The sequence below is a fragment of the Hevea brasiliensis genome, chromosome 5, assembly GCF_030052815.1.
Source record: "Hevea brasiliensis isolate MT/VB/25A 57/8 chromosome 5, ASM3005281v1, whole genome shotgun sequence".
NCBI classification, from domain to species: Eukaryota; Viridiplantae; Streptophyta; class Magnoliopsida; order Malpighiales; family Euphorbiaceae; genus Hevea; species Hevea brasiliensis.
In genome coordinates, this window is record NC_079497.1 from 11,223,132 (window position 1) to 11,229,540 (window position 6,409).

Consider the following 6,409-nt stretch of genomic DNA (forward strand, 5'->3'; position numbering starts at 1 on the left):
GTTAGTTTCGTAATGAATCTCTTATGTCTTATAATCAAAATTATTAATAATTAAAATTAAATTATTTAGGTTCGATTTTATTTTAGATAAAAAAATCAGTTTAAATCGAACTAAACTGAATAATATTTTTTTTATTTTTAAATTAATTTATTTTATGAGAAATTTATGAATTATATATAATTATATATATAAATTATTAAATTTCATTAATTAATGGTTATGAAGTTCAAACTAAGATTAAAATTAAATTAAATAACTTAAAAATCAAGTCTAATTTAAAAAATCAAACAAAATTCGAAATTGATCGGTTTGAACCGAAATATAATGGTTCGGTTCGAGTCAATTTTCATTTATTTTTGTTCAGTTCGGTTCTAAAATATAATAATTTGATTTTGATAATTTAATTCAATTCAATTCAATTCAGTTTGATTTCAATCGAATACTCACTCCTACAAAATTTTAGGTTAGTCTCAATTTAGGTCGTAGTTACCGGTTTTTTTTAGTTAACAAATTATTATAGTAGTAAACAACAAAATTTTTCTTTTGTCTCTCTCAAATTTGATTTCATCAATTAATAGATTTTTTTTTCAATTATTATTAGTGGACTTACTATTTAATTTTTAAGTATTGTTATTATTTATGTATTTTGAAAATCATATTAATTAATTATAAAAATTCAATTTCATCAATTAATAATTACTGTATATTAAAATTTAATAATTATGGATTAACAATGTAAAATATCATTATTACTCTTATGTTTCTCTTTTTTTTTTTTCTCTCTTCTGTTCATTATCTTTCTTTTTTATTTTTTCTCCCTTATGTTTATATTTCAATTTATTATCATTTTTTATTCCTAAGGAGCATTTGGTACGAGATTATAATACTTTTACAATATTTTTATAATTTTTAATTATTTATTAATATTATTTAAATATTTTAAAAAAATTAAATTAATTTTCATTTCATTAATATTTATAATTTTTTAAAATTAAATATTAACTTTAAAATAAATACCTTTTTTTAAAATTAAAACTTATAAATTTAATATTTAACTCTTAATTTTTTAATCTATTACTAAACACATTCTTATAAGATTCATCAACTCATAGTGTTTTAATCTACCTGTTAATCCGTGAGTCTTTCTCTTCCCTTATAACTCAAAGTAAGTCAAATATAAAGAAGTTAAATTATTTTTTAGTCTTCAAATTATGTTATAATTAATATTTTTTTATTTTTAAAAATTAATAAATTTATCGCTAAATTTAATTTAGCACAATTCAAGGTCCCCTTCAATATTTCCATCAAATTTTCATTTACTGTGTGAGAAATGACTAAAACACCATTAAAAGTCAAGGTTTACAAAACACGTGAATTTCTTTATTTCCCTTTTTTTTTTCCTTGAAGAACACCTGCATTTCGCCATTCATTAATCAATAATCAACATTTTATCCAATAATCTACCAATAATCAACATTTTGTTCAATAATCAATCAATATCAACCAAAATCTTTGATAATCATTCAATAACCAACAATTTGTTCAAAGAATAACAAAACCCATTTGTTCAATAATCAACTAGAATCCACAAACAAAACCTTGAGCAGAAGCCATGAACCCATGAACCAACGAACCACGAATTGCAGAAGGGATGTTAGAAGCCAAGAACCCATGAACCATGAACCAAGAACCATGAATAGCAAAAGGCAGAACAGAATCATTAAACCTATTTTCTTAGTAACCAAACAGAAAATTCCTCCCATTTATTTTCTCAGTAATTAACCAAATAAAAAATTACGATCAGAGAAACCCAAACGTGTTCATCTCATCTCCTTATAGCCCTTTATCCCTCTTTCCTTCTCTGTTTTCGTGGCTGGTGGGAGTAGTTGACATATAATCCCTACCGTGGCCATAGCTAATGAGCTCATAATCACAAACAATAACACCCATTTCCTCTTTATAGAAATCCCAAACAGCATGGAAAGCGCTAGCCATCCCTTCCACCGGATCTCCTTTCCCTTCCATCCCACCTGTAAGGCTATACCGCCCACTATTTTCTCCTCAAAATCTTTCTCTTCCCTTCCATTTGATTCAATCAACCCCATGGAAGCTCTTGGCAGTCAGTTCCTCAGTCATGTAGTTCATGTCCTGGAAACAAGCATTGTAATATAGCAATAAAGGAAGTCGCAGTAAGAGATGACGGAGAGGAACTACTAGCCCACTGCGCCTCTGATGCCCATGACGGGAAAGGATGGGATGTTTTCTTGGAGGAACATCCGGATTATTGAAGGAGAATAGATGGTAGATTACTGGATAATAGATGGGTGAATTTGGGTTTGAAGGCGAATTTGGACAATAGATATGTTTATTGGGGTGGGTGGGCAAGAGTTGCCATTAGAGAGAGAACGAGAGACATGTCCAACGCGGGTTTAGCAAGAGAGAGGAAGAGGGTGAATGGAGATCGCACATAGAGCAGAAGAAAGAGAGAGACCATATTAGTGGTTAAAGGGTATTTTTGGGATTAAAATTTTTTCTTTCCTTTGACCGGCTTCAAACTATGGGCTTAACAGATTTTATAAAAAAAAAAAGGGGGGGGTTTTGCATTAGAATATAAGAGATTACACAACATTGGAGGAGCTAGGTTTGAGACTATGCTTATGATGAAAAATCGAACTAAATTAATTAGTTATTAGCATATTAACTTATTTTATTAAACAATTTTCTACTTTATAATCTTTGCATTATAAATAATATGTAATTTTTCTTTATTTATTGTGCTTTAAAATTTTAATATATTAAAATTTATATTTTTAAAATATATAAAGTTATTGTTTTGAAAATTTTATTCTAAATATTTTTATTTTAAAATATTATTTTTTGAAATTTAAAACTTAAATAAAAATTATAAATTATTTTTACACTTCAACTTTATTTATTTTAGAAAAAAAAACTTGTATATGATAAATTTTTTTGGTGAAAAATGTTTTAAAAATTATTTTTTATGAAAATATTTTTATTTTTTTATTATAATATTAAATTAATGATATATATTTATTTCATATAAATATTTTTATATTTTAATAAGATTATCAAAATGTAAAAAAATAAAAATTAATTTTTTTTTAAATAGAGAAAGTTATTTTACTAAAAATTACTTAATTTTATTTTTTATTAAAAAAATATTTTTTATTAATTTATTTTTTATATTAACTTAAAAAATATAAAAGATATTTCCCAAGAAACAAATAGGGTCTTCATATTAAAATTTAATATGTTTTATTTTAATAATTATTTTTAAAATAAATCAAATTAATTATTATAATAATATAGTACTATTTAATATATTGTTAATTTTTATAATATATAATTAATATTAATTTAATAATATATGTATTAAATTTGGATTGGACGTCCCTGAATCCTTCACCCGGATTTAAAAACCTTGGAGAAAATACACATTCTAACCGAATCAAACGAAGTTAGTCTTAGGCAAGTTTTAGGTTTGCTTTATTCCTTCCTACCCTAAAATCCCTTATTTCATTTTTGCGTTTCATGCAGACGCAACCAATTAAGTCATTCCTTCCTCTCATCTAATTTTTTAGTTATTATAATTATTTTAATTATTATAATTATAATTTTTAATTCATTATTTGAAATACAAAAATATTAATTTTATATTTTTATTTTAATTAATAATATAAAAATTAAAACATCTCAATAAATATATAATTAACATTGAGTATTTATATTCTCAGTTTAAAAGGGACAACAGTGATTCTCTTAGTTATGCGATTGAATTTTCTAATTTATAAAAATAAAAAAAATGAATTTTCAAATAACCACAACGCGAAATATTTTAATTTTTGGGTCAATTTTTAATAAACAAATTAATGGGCCTAAGTTTAGAATTAAAATTAGTTATCAAATCCACAGATTGTGGTTACTCAATCACACATGAACATATGAAAAACCAAACCATCAATCCATGTATTTTTATTATTTTCAATCCAAACAAATTCATAAATTCCACTAATTTCAATAATCTATAGATTTAAAATTCATGAATTTTTTCAGAATCCACATATTCTAAAATCCTTGAGCGAAAATGGTCACCAGTACTTGATTCTTCTGTGAAACTATAATAACCATTCATTTTATTATATTCTAGAAATTCATCAATTTATTAATACCCATGAACGCTAAGCATAAATTCTAGACAAGTTTTCCTCTTCAAAAAGGGTAATTAATTCTTTTCAAGCAACTTTATTCTTCAACTACGTAACTATTCAAAATTCCTTAGCAAAGTTTTTGAGTGTATAAAAAATGATAGACTCTAATGGATCAATTAAGGCAACATCTAGTCATAATGGGTCAGTTAGGTTTAACTGTTAAAGTTCGCAACGTTTCTCCCAAGATGATAGTCGCCGAGTTGAATAGCTTCTTCTCTTACTGTGGAACTGTTGAGAAGATCCAGCTTCAAAAGTGAAGAAAGTTTTGTTTATTAATGTTTATATATATGTATATGTGCAATTCTAGCAGTTATGATGATTTGAGATCGTCTGCTCGGATGGTTAATTGCCAGAGACAAAGACCAATTACGGACTTTAGTGACTTTCAGGCAGCCATATGCGTTTCAGACTGCCCTTCTCCTTAATGTAAGCATGAAATGGTCTTAAAGTTCTATTCTTGCTTGCATTCATTGTGATACATATTCTGAAGCTTTATGCTTGCAAATTTATAAATCCATTTTTGCAGGATGCAGTCCTTCCAAGCGGCCAAAAAATTGCACATTTATAAATCCATTATTGAAACTGAGGCATTCAATTCATGAGTGGCAAGCTGGATTAGTATCAGCAGCTTTAAAGCATGTTACAACTTTTAAAAAATTTGGTTAATTCATTTCAATATGACACGTTTTAATGAACATCATCTGTGACAAATAGTCTACTATAGTTGTGGTGACCTTTTAGTTGGAGTTACTGGAGCCGGTTTTACATGTCAATGGGCTGGAGATATTATCTTAGAAGTTTGGGTTGGAGGCATTATATCAAAAGTGGGCTAGAGAAAAAAAGGTGAAAGCCCAATGGAAATGCTCATGTTCAACAGCATCTGTTCCGATGAATCTGTTGTAAAATAGTTTTTTTCTCTAGATCATTCTTTGTAAATATGGCAGGGTAGAATACAGAATTGTATTAATTCTAGATCATTCTTTGTAGCTGTATATAAACTCATCATTTATTCAGTACAAAGTAAGCCTTCTCTGCTCATTCTACAATTCAATAGCTATTTTTTTTATGGTATCAGAGCACAACCTGTGCTACTGATATACTGTTCTTCTCTAAAATACAATACAATTCAGCAAGTTTTCCATGGATGAAACACCAACTGTAGAAAATGTTGCTGCTGGTGGTAATGCCACCAGAAATACAAGTGGAACGCATGCTGCTAATGGTGGAAACGATATCCTCCATTTGCACAACTCTGACCATTAGGGCATGATGCTTGTGAGTTCACCTCTCACAAGAAGAAACTACTTGTCATAGAGCAGATCCATGGTACTGGCCTTAAGAGCCAAAGATAAGCTGGGTTTTGTGGATGGGAGCTATGAAGTTCTTGCTTCAGATGCTGCAACTCTGGACAAATGGAAGAAAGTGGACAGTATGGTCACCTCATAGATACTTAATTCACTCTCAAAAGAATTGGTGGATACCTTCATCTATGCAATCTCCTCCAAGAACCTGTGGGAAGAGATTAGGGAGAGGTTTGGAGAAAGTAATGGACCTCTCTTATATCAGCTCAAAAGAGAGATGTGTACTCCAACTCAAGCTAATGCATCTGTTTTAGTGTGTTTCACTAAACTTAAAAAATTATAGGATGAATTGGCTTGCCTCAAGCCGTTGCCAGTATGTGAATGTGATGCAACCAAACAAATGGATGAAATCAATAGTGAAGATAAGCTCATTCAATTTTTAATGGGGTTGAATGAAACTTATGACCATATCAGAAATCAGATTCTCCTAATGGATCCCTTGCCTAGTGTAACACCCCTATATTCGGTAATGCGTTCTACTGTTCCGGTGACCAGTGTCTGTCCGGATAGCTAGGATGCTTAAAATTATACTTAAATGTTAGTGAGAAGACATAAAATAATGAAATACAATAGAGAAAAATACAAGAAAAACAAAGGAAAAATAAGAGCAATGAAATGTGATTAAGTTAAATGAGCTAAAAACCGTAACGATGGGTGACCGCACCGAAGTTGCGGCGAGGACCGTTGACTAGCCCTGGATCGTGAGGAACCCTGAAAAATATTTTTGAGACCAAATTAAACATCTATTGAGGTATAAATGACATTATAATTGTCAAAGAAAAATTAATAAATTAGTACAAAGAAAAATGAAAAATTAAT